The following is a 27,801-nucleotide window of genomic DNA, read 5'->3' as shown; positions in this document are numbered from 1 at the left end:
AGTAAGTGTTGTGCTTTTAAAGATATAACAAAGAATTCATGGAGTCCCATAGTGGCTCAGTGGAAATGAATCTGACTAGTATCCATGAGGAGGCAGGTTCAACCCCTGGCCTCACCCAGTGGGCTAAGGATCTGGTGTTGCCCTGAGCTATGGAGTAGGTCACAGACAGCTCAGATGTGGCATTGCTGTGGATCTGGCATAGGTCAGTGGCTACAGCTCCAATTTGACCCGTAGCCTGGGAACATCCATATGCCATGGGTACAGCCTAAAAAAATGCAAAAAAAAAAAAAAATTAAAAAAAAAAGGAATTCATTTTCTAAAAACCCAAGATTAATAAGAGATGTATTTTTGACCTAAGAGTTTATGTGTTTTATTAGCATTTTTTCTAGTTTAAAAAGAAAACAAAAACATGAGATTTGTCTTATAAAGCTATAAATAGTGTAAAATTGTTGGATTGTCAGTAATTATATAATTCAGGTGTTCTTAACAGATGTGGTATCATGCCTTGGACCTGGTGTACTGAAAATTTCTAGGAGTAATTGGGGGGATTGAAATTGACATTTTATAAATGGAGATAAGGGAGCTAAATTTACTAAAATCCATGAGTCACTATCACACAAATGGGATTGATACTGCATCTTCCATAACTTCTGAATATTCATCCAGACATTCATGATTTTTTTTAAAAGTGTATAAAATCCAAGCATAGATCATAACTAAATATTTAACAAAAAGGGTTTTTTGCACAGCACAGTTGATCCTTGAATAACATGGGTTTCACTGTGTGGGTCCACTTATATATGTGTTTTTTTCAATAAATATATACACTACTACATGATCCATGGTTAGTTGAATCCATGGATATGGAAGGCCAAGCATGAGAAATCAGCATCCTCCAATTTTGATATCTACAATAGGACTGGGGTCTGGAAACAACCACCCCCTCCCAAAACCAAGGACAACTGAATATACCACATTTTCCATCAGTGTAATTATTGCATAAATCATTAGGATGACTGTACTTTATTTCATTCAAAATTGTACCAAGAGCATAATTTTGAAAAATAAACATCCATTCAAGATGAAAATGCTTACTAAAGTGGGTACAGAGGGAACATACCTTAACATAATAAAAGCCCTTTATGACAAACCCACAGCCACTATAATACTCAATGGAGAAAAGCTGAAAGCCTTCCCACTAAAATCTGGAATAAGACAAGTATGCCCACTCTCACCACTGTCATTCCACATAGCACTGGAATCCTAGCCACAGCAATCAGACAACCAAAAAACTAAAAGGCATCCAAATAGGAAGAAAAGAGGTAAAACTCTCACTGTAGGCCGATGACATGATACTCCATATAGAAACCCTAAGGACTCAACCCAAAAACTACTTGAACTGATCAACAAATTCAGCAAAGTAGTAGGATGTAAGATTAACATTCAGAAATCAGTCACATTTCTGTATATTAACAATGAAATACTAGAAAAGGAATACAAAAATACAATACCTTTAAAATTACACCCCAAAAAATCAAATACCTGCCAATAAATCTTACCAAGGAGGTAAAGGACTTATATGCTGAGAACTATAAAACATTCATCAAGGAAGTAAAGAGGATGCAAAGAAAGGGAAAAATACTCCATGCTCCTGGGTAGGAAAATTAATATTGTAAAAATGGCCATACCACCCAAAGCAATCTACAGATTCAATGCAATCCCTGTCAAATTACCCATGACATTTTTCACAGAACTAGAACAATCCAAAAATTTATATGGAACCACAAAAGACCCAGAATTCCCAAAGCAATTCTGAGGAACAAAAACCAAGCAGGAGGCATAACTCTCCCAGACTTCAAAAAATATTACAAAGCCACAGTCATCAAGACAGTACCAAAATAGACAGACAGACAAATGGAACAGAATAGAGAACCCAGAAATAAGCCCTGACACCTATGGTCAATTAATCTTTGACAAAGGAGTCAAGAAATAAAATAGGAAAAAGACAGTCTTTTCAGCAAGTATTCCTGGGAAACCTGGATGGCTGCAGGCAAATCAATGAAGCTAGAACATGCCCTCACATCATACACCAAAATAAACTCAAAGATTTAATGTAAGACAAGACACCATCAAACTCCTGGAAGAGAACATAGGCAAAACATTCACTGACATCAACCTTAAAAATGTTTTCTCAGGTTAGTTCCACAAAACAACAGAAATAAAAGCAAAAATAAACCAGTGAGACCTAATAAAACTGACAAGATTTTACACAGCAAAGGAAACCAAGAAGAAGACAAAAAGACAACTTACAGAATGGGAGAAAACAGTTTCAAATGATGCAACTGACAAGGGCTTAATCTCTAAAATATACAAACAACTTATACAGCTCAACAGTAAGAAAGCAAACAACCTAATGGAAAAGTGGGCAAAAGACCTGAAGAGATATTTCTCTAAGGAAGATACACAGATGGCCAACAAGCACATAAAAAAATGCTCAACATCTGTGATTATTAGAGAAATGCAAATCAAAACGACCATGAGATACCACCTCACACCAGTCAGAATGGCCATCATTATTAAGTCCACAAATAACAAATGCTGGAGGGGGTGTAAAGAAAAGGGAACCATCCTGCACTGTTGGTGGGAATGTAAGCTGGTACAACCACCACAGAGAACAGTATAGTGGTACCTCAGAAAACCATAAATAGAACTACCATATGACCTAGCAATCCCACTCTTGGGCATATATCCAGACAAAATCTTCCTTGAAAAAGACACATGCAGCCACATGTTCATTGCAGCTCTGTTCACAATAGCCAAGACATGGAAACAACCCAAATGTCCATCGACAGATGGTTGGATTAGGAAAATGTGGTATATATACACAACGGAATACTACTCAGCCATAAAAAAGAACAAAATAACGCCATTTGCAGTAACCCGGATGGAACTAGAGACTCTCATCCTGAGTGAAGGAAGTCAGAAAGAGAAAGACAAATACCATATGATATCACTTTAATCTGGAATCTAATATATGGCACAAATGAAACTTTCCACATAAAAGAACATCATGGACTTGCAGAACAGATTCATGGTTACCAAGTGGGAGGAGGAGGGAGTGGGAGGGACTGGGAGCTTGGGGTTAATAGATGCAGACTATTGCCTTTGGAATAGATTAACAATGAGATCCTGCACTGGGAACTATGTCTGGTCACTTATGATGGAGCATGATAATGTGAGAAAGAAGAATGTATACATGTATGTGTAACTGGGTCACCATGTTGTACAGTAGAAAATTGACATAATACTGTAAACCAGCTATAATGGAAAAAATAAAAATCATTATATTAAAAAGGATGTGAATATGTATATATATGAATATTACTCAGCCATAAGAAAAGAATGAAATAATGCCATTTGTACCAACATGGATAGACATAGAGATGATCATACTAAGTGAAGTAAGAGAAATAAAAACATCATATTATATCACTTATATGTAGAATCTAAAAAAGAATGCCAATGAACAAATTGCAGAAAGAAACATACTCATAGATTTTGAAAACAAACTATGGTTACCAAAGGGCACAGGTTGGGGGACTGACATATGCACACTGTGGTATGTGGAACAGTTGGCCAATCGGGACCTGCTGTATAGCAGAGATTTCTACCCAATATTCTGTGATAATCTGTGGGGGGAAATAATCTGAAAAAGAAGGACAAGTATTTAAATACAATTGAATCACTTTATTGTATAGCACAAATTATCACAGTATTGTAAATCAACTATATTTCAATAAAACTTAAAAAAATAAGTATCAATACACTGACTATAGAGAATAAAGGGATAGCTCACAAAAAGATGCCAACACAAAAGATACTCACAGACTTTAAATTAATTCAGATGTTATTTTTTTCCAACTTTGTTTCTTCTTCACTATGGGCAAGTTCCTTAGGCACTCTGTGACTTATTTTCCCTATCTATAAAATAAGGATGAAAATAGTACCTTCTTCATGGATTTATTGTGAGTAAAAATGTGTTAATAGCTATAAAGCACTTAGAACTGACAAGTACCAAGAAGTATATATTCCAACCATTACTATAATTGTCATTATCACTGTTAAATAGAGGGAACATAAATGAATTAAAAGTGCAAATTGTAGTGACAGCTCTTTTCATGAAGGACTGAAGGGGATTTACCTAGGCAAGCATTATAGTTAACTCATGAGGCAATGATGTGGATGCTAAATTGCTGGCAATGATGGTGGAAATATCAGTGAGAAGCGAGCTTCAATTTACATCGTATCAGAATATACAAGAAATTAGTACAGAGATGTCATATAACTGAACAGAAAATTCTTGCACAGTATCTATTTTCTTAACCTACATAACTCTTTACATGAGGAAAAAAGAATAATATGAACATCAAGGAAATCCTTGAATGAGAAATTATTTTAGAAAACATAAAAAGATAAAGGCCATATGTTAAAATAGGAGAGGAAAGGTGCACTAATATGCATATGTGTAAGTTATTATCCACTTATTTAAATCACACCGCTTAATGGGTCAGTCATCTCTTCTTTCCAACCAGAAGTTTACAAGAATCTATTGCACAATCTTTAAAATTACTATTCTCATGTAGATATCCTAATTCACTATTTAATACCAACCATAGTGATAATATTAATAATAATGATCATACCCTTAATAATGTACCTAATATCTATGAGTACTTACTATTTATTAATACCAACGAAAAATTAAAGCATCAATTTAAAATATAAATGAGGTGTTTCCATCCTGGTGCAGCGGAAAAGAATCTAAGAGCCATGAGGTTGCAGGTTTGATCCCTGGCCTTGCTCATTGGGTTAAGGATCGGCATTGCCATGAGCTGTGGTATAGGTCACAGATGAGGCTCAGATCTGAAGTTGCTGTGGCTGTGGCATAGGCCAGTGGCTACAGCTCTAATTAGACCCCTAGCCTGGGAACCTCCATATGCCGTGGGTGTAGCCCTAAAGAGCAAAATAAAAAATAAAATAAAATAAAATAAATAAAATAAAATAGATAAAAGACAAATATACAAAGTCATTAACATACAACTGTTTTCTAAACTCAACACTTTTGAAATACAAAACAATGGTCATTACTTCCAAAAGGCAGTTTATTGAAACAAATCGATTTTTTAAGGTGACTTACAACTCTTTCACTCAATTTTGTTTAGAAACTTTATGGATTTATCCATTTTATCTCATATCAGAACATTTTTTGACATATTTACTTATCAAAGTAGTACACAGTCATATACTGCAATTGATGTCAGCAACTTTAGGAGGTTTCTCTAAGTCACAAGAATTCAATATAGTTGCTTCTTTGGAAATACTTGCCATTTGAGTTTATCTACACTATGACTCATGTATTGAAAGGCAAAATAGTAATGTGCAAAATATAGAGTCTGAGAGCAGAAAGAATAAGAAAGCCTTAAGAAGCATTCATAAATAAAAGAACATTAACTAATAAAGAAGCATTTTTAGAACCTCTCATGGATCATCTAATCTTTACAATTAGATATGAGAAAATACTCATATCACCTTTTTGATGAAGAAAAGACACAGAGAACTCACATTTTAAGGATGACTGTAAGGATAAAATCTTAATGGAATAAGTTAATTTACCTGCAAAAGAATCCAATTATTTTTCAGGGAATAATATATTCTATATCTCTCAATTTTTTCACTCTATTCTTAGTTCATTGTCTCCTAGTATTTGTCATTAATAAGCTATGGTAGATAAAAGTAGAAGGCTGGAGTAGCAGGGAAAGAATAGGAGATAAATATACATAAAATCATAATCTATAGAATTAGAAAGTTCATTAATTAGATTATTTTTCAAACTATGTTGATTCTATAATATAATTATATTTGCAAAATGTCTACTAAACAGAAATGGGCTATCACATTACTATTTCTAACATCATATTTTATTCTAGGCTTAATTTAATTATAATCCATTTTTTAAGTTTTTCCTTCTTTACTATGATATTTCCAGCATAAAATGATAAACTAAATTAATAACTACATACATAATATCCAAATGTAAAAATGTAACTAGTGTGTGCTAAATCAACATTTTTTGGTTATTTATTCTTTCAAGGGAGAATGTTAGTATTTATTAATAATTATTGACTATGAATAAAAATAAAGATCATTTACTAAAAAGGTCAACAAACAACAGGCAAGCAAACAGTTCAAAAAGTAAGTAATTCATATGTGCTTAAATCCATGTCACTGAATTAGTGATAAGTACCAGGAAAAGAATTAGAATCCTAATTTCTGACACCTGCTTTAAGTCATGTGAGGATATCTGGTTAATAGTTCACTAACAAAATCTACAAGAAATTTTCCATCTCATTTGCATAAAAAGAATGATTAAATTGAAATGGTTCTTCTATAATTGATAAGGTCATGTGATCTCTGTAGTATGAATGCATACTAGCAGTTTTTGTTTTCCATAAAAGAAAGTGGTTAAAAGTTTTATCTTAAGGATTCCTAAATATTTAACTGCAATAGCAATCTGGAACACCATTATATTTAAAATCAATTTCAATTGCCAAAGTTTATGGAGATCTATATCTGTATCTACATCATGATCTATATCTAACTATATAACAGAATTATTTCTCTGTTAGTTTTAATAACTCTTGCAAATTTTTTCAATAATGACTACATTTAAAATGGAAATATGTCAAATTAACATAGATGTAGCTTTTTCACCTAGTGCAGAATTCTAAACAAAAAATGTATATTAAATGTACATTAGAAAAGCAAATTATTTCATTTACTCTTACCCCAGAGTCTAAATAAAGTGTGGCCAAAAAAACCACAACTAAATGAGTACCTTTAATCTTACTCTAACAAAAGATAGGTATTCTTATTCCATATCTCCTTTGAAATGGTACTTTTACCTAAGAAAACTGACAGAATAACAGTTTTAGATAAAGTCCATTTTCTTTCCAATTCCATTTTTATTTGATTTAATTCAGTTTTATTGCATGATATTTACATTAAATCAGGTTGCTATGGAAATAACAGTGAGATCAGGCATTTACATGACATGACATTACTTGACTTATTTCCCCTTAATTTAATAGGACATAAATTGAATTCAAATATAAGATGCCAAAGGAAATCTATCACTAATTTTTGTAGTTGGATTTCTGTATATGGTCCTTTTACTTGACAACAATGATAAATTAATTTCATAGGGAGATGAGTTTAAGAGTCGTTTGTGTTATCCACTGTCCTTGATTAAGAAAACATCTGTCAATGCTTATTTATAGATGACTGCTTTGCACATTATGCTAAAAATCAAGGATGTAACAAGGTATATATTCTTATTTCATAAAGTTCACAATCTACAAAAGAAGACCAAATAAATGTATAGAAAAAATATAACTAAAGATAAAAAGTTCAAACCAATAAAACAGATAGATATGATCCGCCATGTAAAATGATAGAAATGAGGGGGGGTTGGTCAGGGAAGATCGGCGTGGTGAGCTGTGGTGTAGGAGACGCGGCTCGGATCCGGTTGTGGCTGCGTAAGTACAGTGATAAAAAAAAAAAAAAAAAAAAAAAAAAAAAAAAAAAAAAAAAAAAAAAAAAAAAAAAAAAAAAAAAAAAAAACTGATAAAAAAAAAAAAAAATAAAAATAAAACAGATGATAAAATATGAGAATAGGGAATCCATTAGCTTGTAGTAGGGGAGTTTGGAGAAGTTTAAAATACTCACATTTTTTAATAATCCACTCTGAATATGCAACTGAGAATGTCAAAGTATAAGTGATATTCAACATTATGTTTGGGTTTCTGAAAGTATTTGAAACAAGTAATGGTTAACACAATGGAATTCCAGGAAGTCCCTCTTGTGGCTCAGCAGTAATAAGCCCAACTAGTATTCATGAGGATGCAGGTTTGATCCCTGGCCTCACTCATTGGGTTAAGGATCTGAGCTGAGGCATAGGCTATAGGCACGGCTTGGATCCTACATTGCTGTGGCAGTGGTACAGGCCAGCAGCTGCAGCTCAGATTTGACCCCTAGCCTGGGAACTTCCATATACCATGGGTGCATCCCTAAAAAGAAAAAAAAAAAAAAAAGGAATTTCATATTGTATTTAATAAGTATACATATTTTCCTTTTTCATTTTATGATTTTTTATTTTTTCCAATATAGTTGATTTACAGAGTCCTTTCAATTCCTACTATACAGCAAAGTGACCCAGTCACACACATATAAATATATATATATGTATATGTATATATATATGTATTCATTTTTACACATCATCCTCCATCATGTTCCATCACAAATGACTGACATAGTTCCCTGTGCTATACAGCAGGATCTCATTGTTTATCAACTCCAAAGGCAATAGTTTACATCTATTAACCCAGACTCTCAGTCCATCCCACTCTCTCCCCCTCCCCCTTGGTAACCACAAGTCTGTTCCCAAAGTCCATGAGTTTCTTTTCTGTGGAAAGGTTCATTTGTGCCATACATTAGAGTCCAGATTTCAGTGATATCATTTGGTATTTGTCTTTCTCTTTCTGACTTCCTTCACTCAGGATGAGAGTCTCTAGTTCCATCCGGGTTGCTGCAAATGGCATTATTTTGTTCTTTATTATGGCTGAGTAATACTCCATTATATATATACACCACATTTTCCTAATCCAACCATCTGTCGGTGGACATTTAGACTGTTTCCACGTCTTAGCTATTGTGAATAGTGCTGCAATGAACATATGGGTGCATGTATCTTTTTCAAGCAAAGTTCTGTCTGGATATATGCCCAAGAGTGGGATTGCTGGGTATATGGTAGTTCTATATTTAGTTTTCTGAGGTACCCCATACTGCTTTCCACAGTAAAACCATACGAAACTACTACCAAAAAAAAAAAAAATAGGCCAATATCTTTGATGAGTATAGATGCAAAAATTCTCAAGAAAATTTTAGTTAACTGAATCCAACAACATATATAAAAGATCATACACCAAGTATGCATATTTTAAATTTATACAATCAAGATTGTTAGGATATAGGAAAACCTAGTAGTTAATTCAATCACTTCATCTTCCACAAAAACTTGAAGGTCAAAAAGTTATTACTGTTTTCCATAGTGGTTGTGCCAATTTACATTCCCACCAACAGTGTAGGAGGGTACCCTTTTTCCACTCCCTCCCCAGCATTTGTTATTTGTGGATACATTAATGATGGCCATTCTGACAGGTATGAGATTGTACTTAATAGTAGTTTTGATTTGCACTTCTCTAATAATTAATGATGTAGAGCATTTTTTCATGTGCTTATTGACCATATATATATCTTCTTTGAAGAAATGTCTATTCAGGTCTTTTTCCCATGTTTCAACGGGGTTGTTGTTTTTGTTTTGTTTTTCATTGTTGTTGTTATTGTTTTGCTGTTGAGTTGTACATATAAATTGTTTATTTTAGAGACTAAGCCCTTGTCAGTTGCACTGCATCCTTTGAAACTATTTTCTCCCATTCTGTAGGTTGTCTTTTTGTTTATTTTTATGGTTTCCTTTGCTGTGCAAAAGCTTGTCAGTTTGATGAGGTCCCATTGGTTTATTTTTGCTTTTATTTCTGTTGCCTTGGGAGACTGACCTAAGAAAACATTTGTAAGGTTAATGTCAGATAATGTTTTGCCTATGTCTCTAGGAGTTCTTGGAGTTTGATGGTGTCTTGTCTTATATTAAGTCTTTAAGGGAGTTCCCATCGTGGCGCAGTGGTTAACGAATCCGACTAGGAACCATGAGGAAGCGGGTTCGGTTCCTGCGCTTGCTCAGTGGGTTAACGATCCTGCGTTGCAATGAGCTGTGGTGTAGGTTGCAGACGCGGCTCGGATCCTGCGTTGCTGTGGCTCTGGCGTAGGAGGAGACTACAGCTCCGATTGGACCCCTAGCCTGGGAACTTCCATATGCTGTGGGAGCGGCCCAAGAAATAGAAAAAAGACAAAAAAAAGAAAAAAAAAAGTCTTTAAGCCATTTTGAGTTTATTTTTGTACATGGTGTGAGGGTGTGTTCCAGTTTCATTGATTTACATGTGGTTGTCCAGTTTTCCCAGCACCACTTACTGAAAAGACTTCTTTTTCCCATTTTATATTGTTGCCTCCTTTGTCAAAGATTAATTGACTAAAGGCGTCTGGGTTAATTTCTGGGTTCTCCATTCTGTTCCATTGGTCTGTCTGTCTATTTTGGTACCAGTACCACACTGTCTTGATGACTGCAGCTTTGCAATATTGCCTGAAGTCTGGGAGAGTTATGCCTCCTGTTTGGTTTTTGTTCCTCAGGATTGCTTCGGCAATTCTGGGTCCTTTATGGTTCCATATAAATTTTTGGATTGTTTGTTCTAGTTTTGTGAAAAATATCATGGGTAATTTCATAGGGATTGCACTGAATCTGTAGATTGCTTTGGGTAGTATGCCAATTTTTTAAATATTAATTTTTCAAACACAGGAGCATGGAATATCTTTCCATGTCTTTGCATCCTCTTTAATATCCTTGATTAATATTTTATTGATTTTAGCATATAGGCCTTTCACCTCCTTGGTCAGGTTTATTCCTAAGTATTTAATTTGGGGGGGGGAGGTTAAAAGGCACAAATGAAACTTTCCACAGAAAAGAAATTCATGGACTTGGAGAACTGACTTATGGTTGCCAAGGGGGAAGGTAGGTTGTGGGATGGACTAGGAGTTTGGGGTTAACAGATGAAAACTATTGCATTTGTAGTGGATAAGCAACGAGACCCTGTTGCATAGCATAGAGAACTATATCTAGTCACTTGTGATGGAACATGATGGAGGATAATGTGAGAAAAAGAATATATATGTTCTTCATATATACATGACTGGGTCTCTTTGCTGTACAGTAGAAATTGACAGGACACTGTAAATCAACTATAATAAAAAAATAAATAGAAAAAATCAAAAAATGTTACTACTTGCTCAAAATGACCAAGTTAGTTAGCAACCAATATAAGATTGTAAATTAATTTCCTGATTTTAAGACCAGACTTCTTTGCACAAAATCTTTATCTCCCTGGAATAGATTATGATGCCTATCATAAAAGCTGAAATTTGGAAGATACCAAGAATTCTACATAGGTTTGGTAAACACAAAAATGCAAGCACTATTTCTTTTGCCTAATTCCTATAGAGTGAAAAAATGTGATTTATTTCTTTTCAAAACCAGATGGAGATTTTATATTTGAAAGAAAAAAATACAGGAAAAAGATGTTAGGCATATAGCTGTATTTTAACTGAGGAGGGCCTAATTCTGGTGTTTTCTGTATATCACATGAGAATCCACAAATTAAGACAAAAAATGATTAGAAGTAAAATCTTTCATAAATAAGAATTTTTCGTACACAAAAAGAAGAATGAAATAGAAGCTTTCAAAACATTTGGGATTCTGTAGGCAAATTACATATATACATGCAGGTTTTATTTTGTTTTCTCAAATTTCATCTTTAGGTCACTATATCGCCACTACTTAAAAACAACACAAAACAATAAAACACATGCAAAAAAAATATAAAAAGTAAACATACAGGATTTCAGTGAGGAAGATGGTATATGAAAAATATGAAGAAACTCAAAGCAGATGAATTTTAAGTACATTTTCCATAATTAAATTAATTACAGTTTCAAGGTTAATAATTCCTTCAACGTCACTTCTGAGACTTTAGTATTTCATCATTTAAATACTTAAGGTACTCTAATGAACATCACTTATCTTTGAACTTAAATATGCCATGTGTAAGATGTATATGGACATTTTTATACTGTGCATCTGTCTCATGTAGAAAACTTCTAAATGATTACATCCTTAATATTTTTCTGACTTCCTTGTCACATATACCTTGCTTCTTAATCAATACCTTTAAGACTTGTTGGGGGAAATGATGTACCTTCTAATAGAATTTTGGTGAGTATAAACAACCCAAAGCTTTCCACACCTCAGGCCATTTTTAAGCTCATTTCCTTTGTTGAAGATGAGCCCCATAATCCCATTTCTTGCTTCTCTCAGGTCCTTGCTTAAATTTTCATTATTCTGAGCTTCATTTCTTAACAGTTCTATCTAAACTAATACCTGTTTCCAGTTTATGTCTTCCTTTCTCTCCTTAACCTACTTAACCTTTCTTCATAAAATGTATTACCACCTGAAATATAATGTATTTGTTAACCACCTCACTGTTGGTTTATATTTACTTAAGCAGAAGCTCTACAAGAGCTAGAAATTTATTTTATTTTTGCTTTATCCTCAGTGCCTAGAAAAGTACATGACACAGAGTAGAAATTCAATAGATATTTGGTAATAAAATATATAATTTATAATATATAAATTCTTCAAAATTACTAGACCTAAAATATTACTAATTGCATATGATCAATTATTTGCTAAACACTAAACTATTGAACTGCATGTTTTAGAAATAGGTCAGGGTATGTGCTATGCACTACATATTTAATTCCCATAACATTCTATGAATTTTTCATACACTATATAAATAAGTTTCAGAGATGTTAGCCTACCAGCTGAGCTAATACAACCAGTAAATGGCATAATCTGGATTGAATTCTGCTTATCTATCTCAGAATCCCAAGCTCTTCCCCTGGATATTTCATGTAGTAAATAAAGGCATCAGCTTGCTTGTATTTTTTCATTTCTAGACAGAAGTAAAATGATTAATTCTGATTATCCATAGTGGTCACAGACTTATGATTAAAGATAAAATAGGAAACTCTCATACTTTAAAGATTTTTTTTTCTGTCTCAAAGAAACAACAAATTCTATTCCTTTCCCTCTAAGAGATGACAAATGGATCTATCAACAGTCACAGGAATGAACAGTTCTAGGCTTAATTATTTCTCTGGACATGCCAAAATCTAATGTGGAGACACTTTTATGAAGATAATCTGTTTCAACATATATCAGCCCCCAACTATTTCCTGAGGCTTTTTGAATTACAAATTTTCTGAAGTTGAAGTACAAGAAAGGGTGATTGTGAATCAGACAGTCTACAAAATGCCCTTTTCCAAGTGTCATATTTTAGAAAGCTCTCCATATTCAAACTATTGCACTCTGGCCCTTTAATTACAAGACAGATAAGAAAGAAAAAATTCAATGAGCAAAATGACAAATTGATGTTAAAATTCATTCTTGAATTCATTCATGATGAGATCTGTGTCCATGTCCTAAAACATCTGCTAAGTCTTATAATGTCATTGACTTTACTAAGTATAATAGCACTATTTACCTTCAGAACATAGCGGGTGTGATAAGAGAAGTAACAATTTTGTTAAACAGGACTTCTAGGAATGAAACCAATGTATATGGGCACTTTTAGTGTATCTTACAAGACAAACAAAGGTGACAATGTCAGTTTGTTCACTGTCTACTCTAGGTGAGCATGTAATGGTACATGTAGAGAACTGGGACATCCATTTGTTTTCCTAAGTCATCTGAAATTTCTGTATTATCTTTAACATATTTTTGTCAAATAAATAAAGGATAAGCAGAATTACTGAGTTGATTTTAGAAGATATAAGTTTCACTACTTAATCTTTTCTTATTTTAAAACAACTCTATATAATGAGAAAAATGTATAAATAATTAACAATAAATTTGTACTCTATTCTTGGTAAAGTCTCCTTCAGCTTAAATTAGAAGCATAACAAAGTTGGAGTTCTTTTGTTGTGCAGCAGATTATTCTGGTGTTGTCACTTGAAGTGACTTAGGCCACTGCTATGGTATGGGTTCGATCCCTGTCCCAGGAACTTCTACATGCTATAGGAACAGCCAAAAAAATAAAAAGATATAACAAAGTCCTTCAGTGTATTACCTTTCCTTTGATTCCAGTGGAATCAAATTCACACCTTTCTTACTTCTTATATTTTTATTCAAAATTATCCTACCTGGTTTTCCAACCTCCATAATTGTTTTGCCTTCCAACCCAAATAATGCATATAGCCAGATTAATGACTTTGAATATAGCTCTAAACATGTCACTCTTCTATTAATAATTCTTCAATAACTGCCATTATTCTAAAGTAAAATTCAAATTCCACAGCTTGACATTCATAAGCCTCTGCTTGGCCTCAAACTGCCCTATCAGTAATAACTTTACTTCTATGCTTATTTCCCTGTCTGACTAGACCCCTTAACCTTTCATATTTATTTCTCCCACAATCCTTAATTCAGGACCAGATTAAATATTAAAGACCCCTTGTAAATAGCAGTGGCCTCATCTTCTTTTTTCTCAAAAGTAAAAGTTTGTTTTGATGGTAATGAAAAAAAGAGTGAAATATTTGGAGAAAAAAAGACAAGTAAAATTGCTAGCAATTGAACTAGCAATTGATAAGAAAAGGTAAGAGTTTGGGATTACTTTCAGGTTTCTAACTCATTTAATTTGGTAATACTATTAAGTGTCAGCATATGGAATACAAAGAAAACCACAGGGTGGAGGAGGGTGGGTTGGGTCACAGACAGAGATGATGAGCTAGAACAGATTTAAAGACTCCACAGGACACAGAAGTAGTGGGCAGCTGGATGTATCACTTTTAGCTCCAGAATAGGCCAGGGTTAGAAAGTTAAGGTTGGATCATTTAGCTTAATTATAAGTTAAACTCTGAGAGGAAATAAGATCACTCAAAGAAAGTGTATGTAAAGAGGAAAGAATTAAAGACTTATGGAAGACCCTAAAGGTTTTTATGAAAAATGAGAAATTCAAGAAAGAGACTAAGATAAATACTAGTAAGGAAAAAATGTCAAGGAAGATGAGAAAGCAAGAAATAAAGCAAAACAAAACCTAAGAAACAATAAGTCATTCATTAGGCAATATAGCTTGGATTTATACCAAGATAAAAACCAAAAAGTGTTTATTAAATTTGTTCATAAAGATACAGTGAGTGGCTTTTTCAAAAGAAGTCTTTGTGGAGTGGTATAATCAAGGCATATAGCCATTAGAGAGAAGTGATTGGTATTGTGGAAGTGAAGACCACGGGTTTGCACTACTCTTTGAAGGAGCTCACTTGAGAAGGGAAGGATAGAGAATGTAACTAAGAGATGGAGAAATTGTTATTTATTAATTTATTCACTGTGGTCAGGAAACTTAACATATTTATACTCTTAGGGAAAGAAAAAAGGAAGAAATAAAGATACAGAGAATAGGAGTTTCCATCGTGGTGCAGCGGAAACAAATCCAACTAGGAACCATGAGGTTGTGGCTTTGATCCTGGCCTTGCTCAGTGGGTTAATGATCCAGAGTTGCTGTGAGCTGTGGTGTAGGTGGCAGATGTGGCTTGGATCTGTTGTTGCTATGGCTGTGGCACAGACCAGCAGCTTTAGCTCCAATTGGACCCCTAGCCTGGGAACCTCCATATGTCATGGATGCAGCCCTAAAAAGAAAAAAAAAAAAAAGATATAAAGAATACTAGAGAGGATAAACAGTATATATGACTAATATAAACCTATATTTAAGTGTGTTCATGTATATGTATATGTAATTGTGTATGCATATTTTATGGGTACACATTTATACATGAGTATGTTCAGATACCTATGTCCATCTTTGATTTTGTCTTTGTATATAAACAGTCCAGAATGATGCATAAAAAATCATTAAGAGCTGTAAACTACGGAACTAGAGATGGAGGAAATTTTGGTGGGAACTTTATAAATTCTCCTTTTTTTCTTGTTTTCTATTATTGTAATAAAATAAACTAAAAATTTGGGAGTTCCCATTATGGCTCAGCAGGTTAAGAACCCAACTAGTATCTATGAGAATGTGAGTTCAATCCCTGGCCTTGCTCAATGAGTTAAGGATCTGCTGTTGCCACAAACTGTCATGTAGGTCACAGATACAGCTTGGATCTGTGTTGCTGTGGCTGGGGTGAAGGTGAAAATGGACAAACACCTTCGGAATTTTTAAAACAAAGAAAGATAGGCCTTATTCTAGAGAGCTCTTCATTTAGTGAAGTGAATTCCTAACACTTGTTTTAAAAAATAATGCTCTACAGTCCTGCATCACCAGGAAAACAGAGAGAACTAGTGCTCATCTAGACAAATGGATACAGATCTAGAAAGAAGGAATCATTTGATTGAAACAGCTATGTAGCTGATTTGGATTCACAGAGTAAAAATCACTTTTTTTTAACTATAATTTTCTTAATGACCTGCAGTGAAATGAATCATGAAAATGTTCATCACTCATTGACAAATTAATAAATGAATAAATGGGAGATGATGCAAGTAACAATTTCTTAATATTTATTACATCATACTTTTTGTCATCACATTTCATTTAGTATCAGTAGCTATGGATAAATAGCAAGGAAGAAAGATCTATTAGGATAACTGTAAAGTAGAACATACCTGACATTTTAGAGCATAAAAGTAGTAATATTAATGTTGTCCTAAAATAAGACTTTTAACATTGAAATAAAGAATTGCTTTTGGGTATTGAGCAACATGCAAATTTTTTTTTACCTCAGAATCCTAATCTTTTAGTTATGAATTGTGACTGTCTGTGTGTATAATACGTAGAGGAAACTAGGATTAAATAAAGAGAAGTTTTCCAGAAAAATTCCAATTTTAATACTGTAACTTAGAAAATAATATCTGACAATTCTTAGTACTGCCTTTAGGGGCTACCTTGCTTCATGTGGTTCATCTGTGAGAAAGTGAATGTCTTCAAATAACTTATAAATGTTCTTATTTATTTTCCTGTCCTTAAAGCAATATTCTTCTTTTAAATTATCAACCAAAATTATATGTTTAGAATTATATATAACAGGCTACTTGAGATTTTAATTTCCTTTTTTTAAACAATTTAATATTACTACTATAGATCATTCTTCATCTTTAACTTTCTGTCCATTGCTATATCTGTATAGACCTAATTTATCTTCATTTTACCTTTTAGACATAAACCAGACTACCTTTACCTTTGAGATAATGACAGAATCAATGCAATGCTCATATTTTTAAAAAGGATCTGTGATTTTAAGCATTATTCTCTTACAAGAAGTTATTTAAAAATATATTCAATACTTAAGAGTAAAAAAGATCTTTCAGAATGTAAAGTTTCTCAGTTAAGTTTGCAGTTTTGGTTTTACATTTTAGTTCTCTGTGAATAATATGTTAAAGTCCCTTGAGCTATTGGAAACAGCAATATATAAAAGACAAAAATATGAATAGTGTAGAATATAATGTAGTGAAAACTGTAAGCAAAAGCACATTTGGAGTTAATAAAGACCAAGAATGGTTCTTTATTCAATGTTAATAAAAAATTAAGCAAAGAAAGTATCACCCCCACTGATCCCTGGATGAATGCCATATATTCAACATATTGCTGACTCTCTTATACACTTGAGTAATTCTGCTATCCTAACATACTAATTACCAGTAATTATCTAATTGTAGTTCATAAAGTCTTAAAAATGATAATGTTAAATGCTGAGATGTCATTAGCCACTTTTCAACATATTTATTACACCTTTTATATGTAGACACAAAAGAGGTAAGGGAATGTTTTTAAATGTTTGAATTTTCATAGATTTCAGGAATACTAATATCATCTTTGCTAGGACTTTTCCTATTACATCCATCAAAATACTGGATTTTTCCCAAGCACCCATTAAAACAGTAGGTGATTTTCAATGAGGAATATACCACATTATCAATTTTTATCTATCATTATAAATCATACATATATAATTAACAGCTTTACTTTCTACTAACTCAAATTACTACTTCATTTTATTAAAAAGAATGCAGAAATTATATTTCCACACTGACTTAACATGCAAATAATTTCCTTAGTTTTACTCACCAAAATCACTTACTTAGAAGCATTAGTCCTATTCCTCCTTGGACCTACCTTCCCTGAATCTGTCTTCCAATCAATGAGATACCTGACCTTATCTCTGCATTTTAAAATCTTGGTTGAAGAAAGAAAATATACCCTTGAAACATAAAAGCCATTTTAGAGGCAGCAGGAATTTGTACATTATTAAAGTTATACTGTCACTGAAATGAGTTCTACTTTCTTTTAAATACAATAATTCTCTTGTGGCTCAGCGGTAACGCTCAGACTAGTATCCATGAGGATGCAGGTTCAATCCTTGGCCTCTCTCAGTGGGTTAAGGATCCAGCATTGCCGTGGCTGTGGTATAGGCTGGCAGCTACAGGGCCAATTCGACCCCTAATCTGGGAACTTCCATATACCATGGGTGAGGCCCTAATAGACAAATGAAGAACTAAATAAATAAGATAATGTCTTGAATACAGCTATTTTTAGACTAGAAAGTAAGAAAGCACCTACATCTCCAAGTTCTGATTCCTGTTATTAATTAGATTGATTGAGAAAGAAGGAAATTAAGATTTTTTTTCCCATCTGATTTATCCCCCAATCACTTTTCCTGCTAATAAGCCTAGCCTAGGAAATATGTGTGTATGTGTGTATGTGGGTGTGTTTGTGTGTGTATTCATTTATGTTACTCTTACAGAATGATTTAAACTCATGAGAAGTGCTTGCTGTCATGTTTTTGATGACAGTATTCAGATAATGGATGACAGGGCTTAATGAAAACATTCTCAATATAATACCAACCCCAGCTGTCATTGCTTTAGGGCAAAGAGTCCTGAAGGGGTAGAAACCTAGTGATTGGTTGATACGACAAGGGAGATTAGATTTAGGAGAGATCAATAGAACAATTCTGCTCCACAAATTTTATTATTATCTTTCCACCAGCTTAGCTGAAATGTAGGATCTGATTGATATTACTGTGTCCCAAACATAGGTCACTTGACAGAGTGTGCAATGCATACAGAGAGCATCAACCTTAATCACCGCAACCACCTAAGTAAATTTCATATATCTTATTAAACTTCCATTAGCTTAAAGGTTTATTCTATATAAGGCTGTCATTTGTGTTACAACTCCTTTATGGTTTAATTCACATCAGATGGAGATAATAAATACCAACCAACCTCAGATTTTTAATTTTACCAGTGAAATTGTATTTTTGAAAAAGAATTGTGTAGTGTTGAATACTGTGAAGCAAGTTTATATACGAATCTTTCTCAAGCTGAAAGATTTTCCTTTATTCCTAGTTTAATGAATTTTAAATATTCTTTTTATGGTTTAGAATACAATCCTTTATCAGGTGTGTCTTTTGCAAATATTTTCCCTCAATCTGTGCTTGTCTCATTTTCTTTACATTGTCTTTTGCAGAGAAGTTTTTAATTATAATAAATTCCAGCTCATCAATTATTTCTTTCATGCATCATGCCTTTGATGTTGTATCTAAAGGGTCATTGCCACACCCAATGTCATATAGTTTTTTTCCTTATATTATTTTCTAGGGGTTTTATAGTTTTGTGTTATTCTCTAAGTCTGTGATACAATTAGTTATATAAAATAATAAAGCATAATTATTCCTCTCTTGCAATGATCTTATTTTCACATATATCTCATATGTCCATTCTCTATAGCCACACAAAATATTTTGTCATTACTAGTAACTGTGAGACCACTAAAATCTCATTTTCAAGCATCTCAAGTCATTGCTTCTTTTCATATGCCATAATCCAGTGGCTCCATATAAAGAATATTCAACCCCACTGGGGCTCATAACCCATGACCACTTTTTCAATGTCTCTTAAAGACTTAACTTCTTTTATACATATCCTAAAGTATCTTGCATCTTTCTTGGTTCATTTTAAGTACCTGACTAAAGGAAAATCATTACTAATTCTAACTTTACTTTCCCAGTTATTACATTTGCAGCTGAATATGGACAGAAACAACCAAAAATATGCAGACTGGCCTGTTACTGCTCCCACTAGGAAAGAAAAAAATTACCATCCCTTCAGGTAGGACCCTATTTACCTACTTCTCTTATATGAAAAATTCTTAAGAGGAGTTCCCGTCGTGACACAGCAGAAACGAATCCGACTAGGAACCATGAGGTTACGGGTTCAATCTCAGGCCTCGCTCAGTGAGTTAAGGATCCGGTATTGCCATGAGCTGTGGTGTAGGTTGCAGATGCAGCTCAGATCAGGCATTGCTGTGGCTCTGGCATAGGCCAGCGGCAACAGCTCAGATAGACCCCTAGCCTGGGAACCTCTATATGCCATGGGTGCGGCCCTAAAAAGACAAAAGCAAAAAAAAAAAAAAAAATTATTTGAAGAGTCGTTAATAGTCATTGTCTCAAATTCTTACATTCTTTTTTGAATCTCCAATCAGATTTTTCTAAAATCCCTACTCTCTACTCTCCCCACACAAGTAGATACCACCCCACCACCACTGTAAATATCTCTAATGTCTCAATGAACTACAAGGTGCTAAATCCAATGGTAAAGTCTCAGTTCTCTTTCAGAATAAAATTCTTACAAAGTAGCCTAAAACTGGCTATACTGATCTGGCTCATTATACATTTTCTAATCTCATTTTCTATTACTCCTACTATTCTTTTCTTAACTCTGCTTCAACCATCCTTTCTATTGCTATTCAAATCCATCAAGCACACTCCCACACCATAAGATTTGCAGGTGACGTCTTTCTGCCCCAGCATTTCTCCTCTTACCTTTTTCCCCAAAAGAGGGTGAACCAATTTACTTTTCAACAAGCCATGTCATTTGATGAACAGAATTTCTTACTTTTCATGTAGCCACATTTGTAGTCCTTTAATCTATAGTTAGGAATTTTGAATTCTCTTTCTCTGCCCCAAGTTTATAAAGATTCCCTCATAACTTACCTTCTAAAATATCTATTATTTTGCATTTAGTTTTACAAGCCACCTTGATTTAATTGTGGCATAAAGTATGAGTCAGGGTGAAGTTTTCGATTTGAATTTTTCATTGTCCCAACATCATTTATTAGAAACGTAATTTTTCCTAGTGTTCTTCATTTCACCTTTGACATTAGCTGATAATCCCAATATGAATAATTTTCCTTTTGAATATTTCATAATTCTAAAAAAAGTTTCACAATTATTATTTTAGATTAGAAAATTATTTATAGCCAAGGGGAACTGTGTGTGAATTTTAGGATGTTTAGCAGCATCTCTGGCCTTAACTCAGTAGATCCCAGCCAATCTACTCACTTTTTCTCCACCCCAGACATTCTAAATATTTCCACACATTGCAAAGTGTCTAGTAGAGTTCAAAATTGCCCCTAGTTGAGAACCACAGCATCCTAAAGTTTATGTTTTATAATTGTGGCCAAGTCAATTCTGTCATGACTATCAATTTATAATACACTTTTATATCTAGTAGAGCCATGGTTCTCATCCTTTTTTCATCAAGAGTGTCTTGACAAGAGTCCAGTTGTGGCTCAGCAGGTTAAGAACCTGACATAGCGTCCATGAGGATGTGGGTTCAACTCCTGCCCTCCCTCGGTGGAATAAAGATCTGATTTTTCTGCAAGATTCCATGTAGGTTGCAGATGTGGCTCAGATTCAGCATTATTGTGGCTGTGGCATAGGAATGAAGCTGCAGCTTCAGTTTGACCCCTAGCCTGGGAACTTCCATATGTTGTGGGTGCAGCCATTAAAAAAAAGTGCCTTCACAATACTTGCTGTGTTAAATTTCATGTACTTTTTAGAATGAAATATCATACAACACAAACACTGTACTAAATATACAAAATAATTTGAGATAAAGATATATGTAAACAATATCAAGTCTGTCACATCATAGATATCATATATTCTTTTATTTATGTAATTCTTATTCAGTTCCCTTCAGTACTCATCCGTAAGTTTCTGGATAAAAGTTTTGTAAATTTTTGTCACATTTATTTCTAATATTTGGTATTTAAATGGTATTTTAAATTTTGTTTTCAGAATAATTATGGGCAGAAAATAAAAATGTGACTTTTTATATTGGCATTACACTCAACAACATGCTAAACTGTCTTATTGTTCTAAAAAAGTCAGCTGGGGATATTTTTAACATTTTCTACATACATTATTGTGTTGTCCACAACTGAGTTTATTTTTTAATCTTTACTCTTATACATTTGTTCATTTTTTTTTTTGCCAGATTATACTGGCTAAACACTACAGTACAGTATGTATTAGAAATGGTAATACTGTCGGTCTTGAACTCAAAGGGACACTTTATCAAACCTCACTATTAAGTATTATGTTTACTGTCAACTCATTAGAGCAAAGAAGTATCCCTCTAGTTCTAATAAACTATAAACATTTTTCATGTGTTGATATTAAATTTGATTATGATTTGTTTCTCAATCATTGAGACAATCATGATTTTCTTAGAGACTGTTAATGTGGTTAAGCACAATGATAATCTAATTTACTTAAGAACAATTACATTAAGTAAAATTTTCAGATATTAAGTACACAATTTGATGAATTTTAATACATACACATACCCCTGAAACTAATGCCCCAATCAAGGAACTTGCAATACCTTAGAAAGCTTTAAATTCCTTGCTTTTGGTCAACCACCAGCCCTGTTTGCCTTAGACAACCACTGTTCTGATTGATAAAACCATAGATTAGTTTGCCTATATTTGCATAGCAGAGGGAATTTTAAAATATGTACTCTTTTGGATCTATATTCTCTCACTTGACATAATGTTTTTAAGATTATCTATCGATTTCTGAATTTGGCAGCATATTTGTGTGTGGATGGTTTCCTACCTTTACTGTACATATCCCTTTACTAGTGAGCCTTGTAATTTGTGATATTTTTGTTTCGAATTGTGGCCTTTACTTTTCTGTCTAGAGAAGTTCCTTTAGTGTTTGCTGTAAAGCTGGTTTAGTGTTGCTGAATTCTCTTAGCTTTTGCTTATCTATAAAGCTTTTAATTTCTCCTTCAAATCTGAATGAAAGCCTTGGTGGATAAAGTAATTTTGGTTGGAGGTTTTTTCCTTCATCACCTTAAGTATATTGTGCCACTCCTTCTGGCCTGCAGAGTTTCTGCTGAAAAATCTGCTGATAACCTTATTTGGGTTCCCTTGTATGTTATTTGTTTCTTTTCCCTAGCTGCTTTCAAGATTTTCTCTTCGTCTTTAATTTGGTCAGTTTGATTAATATGTGTCTCAGGGTGTTTCTCCTGGGGTTTATTTTATATAGTACTCATTGTGCTTCCTGGATTTGAGTGAGTGATTCCTTCCCCATGTTAGGGAAGTTTTCGGCTATTATCTCTTCAAAATATTTTTTCTGTCCTTCTCTCTCTCTCTTCTCCTTCTGGCACCCCTTTAATACATATGTTGGTGCATTTAAAGTTGTCCCAGAGTTCTCTGAAACTCTCGTCATTTGTTTTCAATCTTTTTTCTCTTTTCTGTTCTGCATCAGTGATTTCCACTAATCTGCCCTCCACGTCACTTATTCATTCTTCAGCTTCTTATATTCTGCTGTTGGTTGCTTCTAATGAAATTTTATTTCAGTTATTGTATTTTGCATCTCTACTTGCTTAAGTTTTAAATCTTTATTTCTTTGCTCAATGTTTGCTATAAATGATCAGTCTCCAGTTTATTTCCAATGTCTTGCGTCATCGTCCCTGAAGATCACTTAGCTGTTTTTCTAGGTTTTTTTCTTGCTCCCGTATCTGTTATAGTTCTCTACCTTTTCATTTTTATAAGTGTTCTCTGCCTTCTCATTTTTTCAGACAATAGAGTTGTAGCCTCTCTTACTTCTGATGTCTGCCCCTGTGTGGCTGAAGTTTGTATGGGGGCTTGCTGTAGGCTTCTTGATGGAGGGGACCAGTGCCTGCCCACCGGTAGGTGGGGCTTTATCTCTGGTGAGATTAGAGGCAGCTGTGTGCCTGGGGGGAGGGTCTTCAGGCAGCTTGTTTACTGATGGGTGGGGCTGGATTATTGTTTGGCCTGGGGCTTCTCGGTGCTGATGTGTGGGGCCAGATTTTCCCAAAATGGCCACCTCTAGAGGAACACATGATGATGAATATTGCCAAGAGCTTTGCCTCCAATGTCCTTCCCTCACAACAAGCCACAGTCACCCCATTTTCCCAGGAGATCCTCTAAGAATCGCAGCCAGGTCTGACACAGATTCCTATGGAGCCTCTGCTTTGCTCTGGGACCCAGTGCACATGAATGCCCGTGTGTGCCTTTCAAGAATGGGGTATCCGTTTCCCTGAGTCCTGTGGAGCTCCTGCATACAAGCCCCACTGGCCTTCAATGCCAGATACTCTGAGGGCTCTTTCTCCTAATTCCAGATCTCCAGGTGTGGGGACCTGAGGTGGGGCTTAGAACTCTCACTCCTGAAGGTGAGTCTCTGTGATAAAGTTATTATGTGCATCAACAGAGGAGTGGGTAAAGAAGATGTGGTACATATACACAATGGAATATTACTCAATCATTAAAAAGAAAGATTTAATGGCATTTGAAGCAATATGGCTGGACCAGAAACTACATGCTAAGTGAAGTCAGTCAGACAGTGAGACACCATCATATGCTATCACTTACATGTACAATCTGAAAAAAAGGATACAATGAATTTCTTTGCAGAACAGATACTGACTCACAGACCAGACTGAAAAACATGGTTTCCAAATGAGACAAGTTTGGGGGATGTGCAGGGGGGTTGGGATGGAAATACTATAAAATTGGGTTGTGATGATCATCATACAACTATAAATGTAATAAAATTCATTGAGTAATAAAAAATTTTTAAAGATTATCTATCATGTATGTATCAGTAGTTTGCTCTTTTTATTACTGATAAATATACTACTTTATAAATACATCACAAATTTGCTAACCATTTCATCTTTTGATGGATATTTGGCATGTTCAGTTTGGAGCTATTCTAATTAATTAAGGTTTCTATGAACATTCAAATGCAAGTCTTTTTGGGACAGATGCTTTGTTGTTTTATTCTCTTCAGACGTACCTATGGGTAGAAATGCTGAGTCATGCAGTATTATGTTTAACTGTACAAGAAACTGAAATTTTTTAAATAATTATATCCTTTTACAGCACTCTTTGTAATATATGAAAATTTTGGTCCCTCCACATCTCTGCTAATATATGCCCTTGTCACTTTTTAATCTCAGATATTCTAGTAGGTATTAAGTAATATCTTTTGTTAACTTTAATTTGCACAGTCTTGATAACTAACAACACTGAACACATTTCATATGCTTATTGTCCACTGGTGTGTGTGTGTGTGTGTGTGTGTGTGTGTGTGTGTGTATACATTGAACTATCATGTCTTCGGTCATTTTAAAAATTGAGTTTTTTTCCTCCTTATGATTGATTGTAAGTTCATTTCATACATTCTAAACTCAGGTCTTTTTATAATTATATATATATAGTGACTAGTTTCTCTCAAATGGGAATTCTCCTTTCACTTTTTTCTTTTCTTTTTAGGGGGGCACACCTGTGGCATATGGAAGTTCTGGCCTATACAATAGCCATAGCAATTTGGGATCCGAGCTGCATCTGAGACCAAAACCACAGAAATGCCAGATCCCCAACCCACTGGGTGAGGCCAGGGATCAAACCCACATCCTCTTGGATACTAGTTGGATTCATTTCTGCTGCACCACAATGGGAACTCCTATAGGATGTTTTTAATATCCAGTCATCTGTGGTTTTTTTCTTTTTTGCTTTTTTAGGGCTGCACCCATGACATATGGAATTTCCCAAGCTAGGGGTTGAATTGGAGCTACAGCTGCAGGCCTAAACCACAGCCACAGCAACAGGGGATCTGAGCTGCATCTGCAACCTACACCATAGCTCATAGCAATGCCAGATCCTCATCCCGATGTGCAAGGCCAGGGACCAAACCCACAGCCTCCACAAGCCTCATGGATCCCAGCTGGGTTCATTAACTGCTGATCCACAAAGGGAAATCCCAAATGTTTTTTGTTGTTGTTGTTGTTGTTGTTTGTTTGTTTTTTAATCCATTCATCTGTGAAGGACATTTATGTTGTTGCCATATCTTGACTATTGTTAATAATTCTACAATAAATACAGTGTGCAGATATCTCTTCAAGATACTGATATTTCCTTCAGGTATACCCAAGAGTAATATTGCTGATCAAATGATAGTTCTCTTTTGAATTTTTTGAGGAACTTCCTTACAGTTTTCTATAAAGTCTATACAAATTTATATTCCCCACCAACAATGTATGGGAGTATACATTTCTCCACATCCTCACCAAGATGTGTCTTTTTGATAATTATCATCCTAATAAGTGTCAGTTAACATTTCATTGTGGCTTTGATTTTCATTTCCCTGATGATTAGTGACCTTGAGCATCTTTTCATTTACCTATGGCTTTTTTTGAACACACCCGTGGCATGCAGAAGTTACCAGGGCAGGGATCAAGCTCATACCACAGCAGTGACAATGCCAGATCCTTAACTGCTGGAATTCCTAGGAAATCACCTAATGGCCATTTAAATGTCTTCCTTAGAAAAATGCCCCACCCCCCCTTTTTAGGGCTGTACCCACAGCAAATGATATCTAAGATATCATTTCCCAGGCTGGGGTCGACTGGAAGCTGCAGCTGCTGGCCTATGCCACAGCCATAGCAATGCCAGATCCAAGCCGTGTCTTCAACCTACACTGCAGCTCACAGCAATGCTGGATCCTTAACCCACTGAGTGAGGTAAGGGATTGAACCATCACCCTCATGGATACTAGTCAGGTTCTTAACCCATTGATCCACAATGGGAACTCCAAAATGCCCATTTTTTTAAAGGAATTATTTCTTTTACTATTGCACTGTATGTGTTCTCTCTCTCTCTCTCTCTCTCTCTCTCTATATATATATATATATATATATATATATATTTTGGATATTACCTCCTTAACAGATACAGAGTTTATCAATATTTTCTTTCAATCTATAGTTTGCCTTTCCATTCTGTTGATTGTTTCCTTTGCTGTGAAGAATGTTTTAGTCCGATGTAGTCCCACTTGACTGTTTTAGCTTTTATTGCCTGTACTTTTGGTGGTTTATCCAAGATATCATTTGCCAAGACCAATTTCCCTGTTTCTCTATGTTTCCTTTTATGAGTTTTACAGCTTTAGAGTTTAGAGTAAATTTTTAATCCATTTTGAGTTAATTTTTGTGTATGGTGTAAGGCAAGGATCCAGTTTCATTCTTTTGCATATGGACATCCCTTTTTCCCAAAATAAATTATTAAAGAGCCTATCCTTTCCCCACTGTGTATTCTTGATGCCACTGTCAAAAATTAGTTCACCATATATGCATAGGTTTTTATCTGGGCTCTCTATTCTGATTCACTGATTTATGTGACTGTTTTTAGGCCAGTACCATACTGAATTGATTATTATAGATTTGTACTATAGACTGAAATAAGGACATGTGATGCCTCCAGCTTCATACTTCTTTCCCAAGATTGCTTTGGCTATTACCATCTTTCATGGTTATGCACAAATTTTAAGATTATCTTCTATTTCTATCAAAAATTCCACTGGAATTTTAATAGCAATTGCACTGAATCTATAGATCACTTTGTATAGTATGACATTTTCACAATATCAATTCTTCTATACAAGAACACATCTTTCCATTTATTTGTGTCCCCTTCCATTTCTTTCATTAATGTCTTACAGTTTCAGTGTAAAGGACTTCACCTCTTTGGCTAAATTTATTTGTAAGTATTTTATTGTTTTTGAGTGTTATTGTAAATGACATTTCCTTCTTAATTTCTCTTTCAGATAGTTCATTTTTAGTGTTTGAGTTCTTTAGGAACATTTCTT

The sequence above is a fragment of the Sus scrofa genome, chromosome 15, assembly GCF_000003025.6.
Source record: "Sus scrofa isolate TJ Tabasco breed Duroc chromosome 15, Sscrofa11.1, whole genome shotgun sequence".
NCBI lineage: Eukaryota > Metazoa > Chordata > Mammalia > Artiodactyla > Suidae > Sus > Sus scrofa.
Note: the sequence above shows the minus strand (reverse complement) of the source record.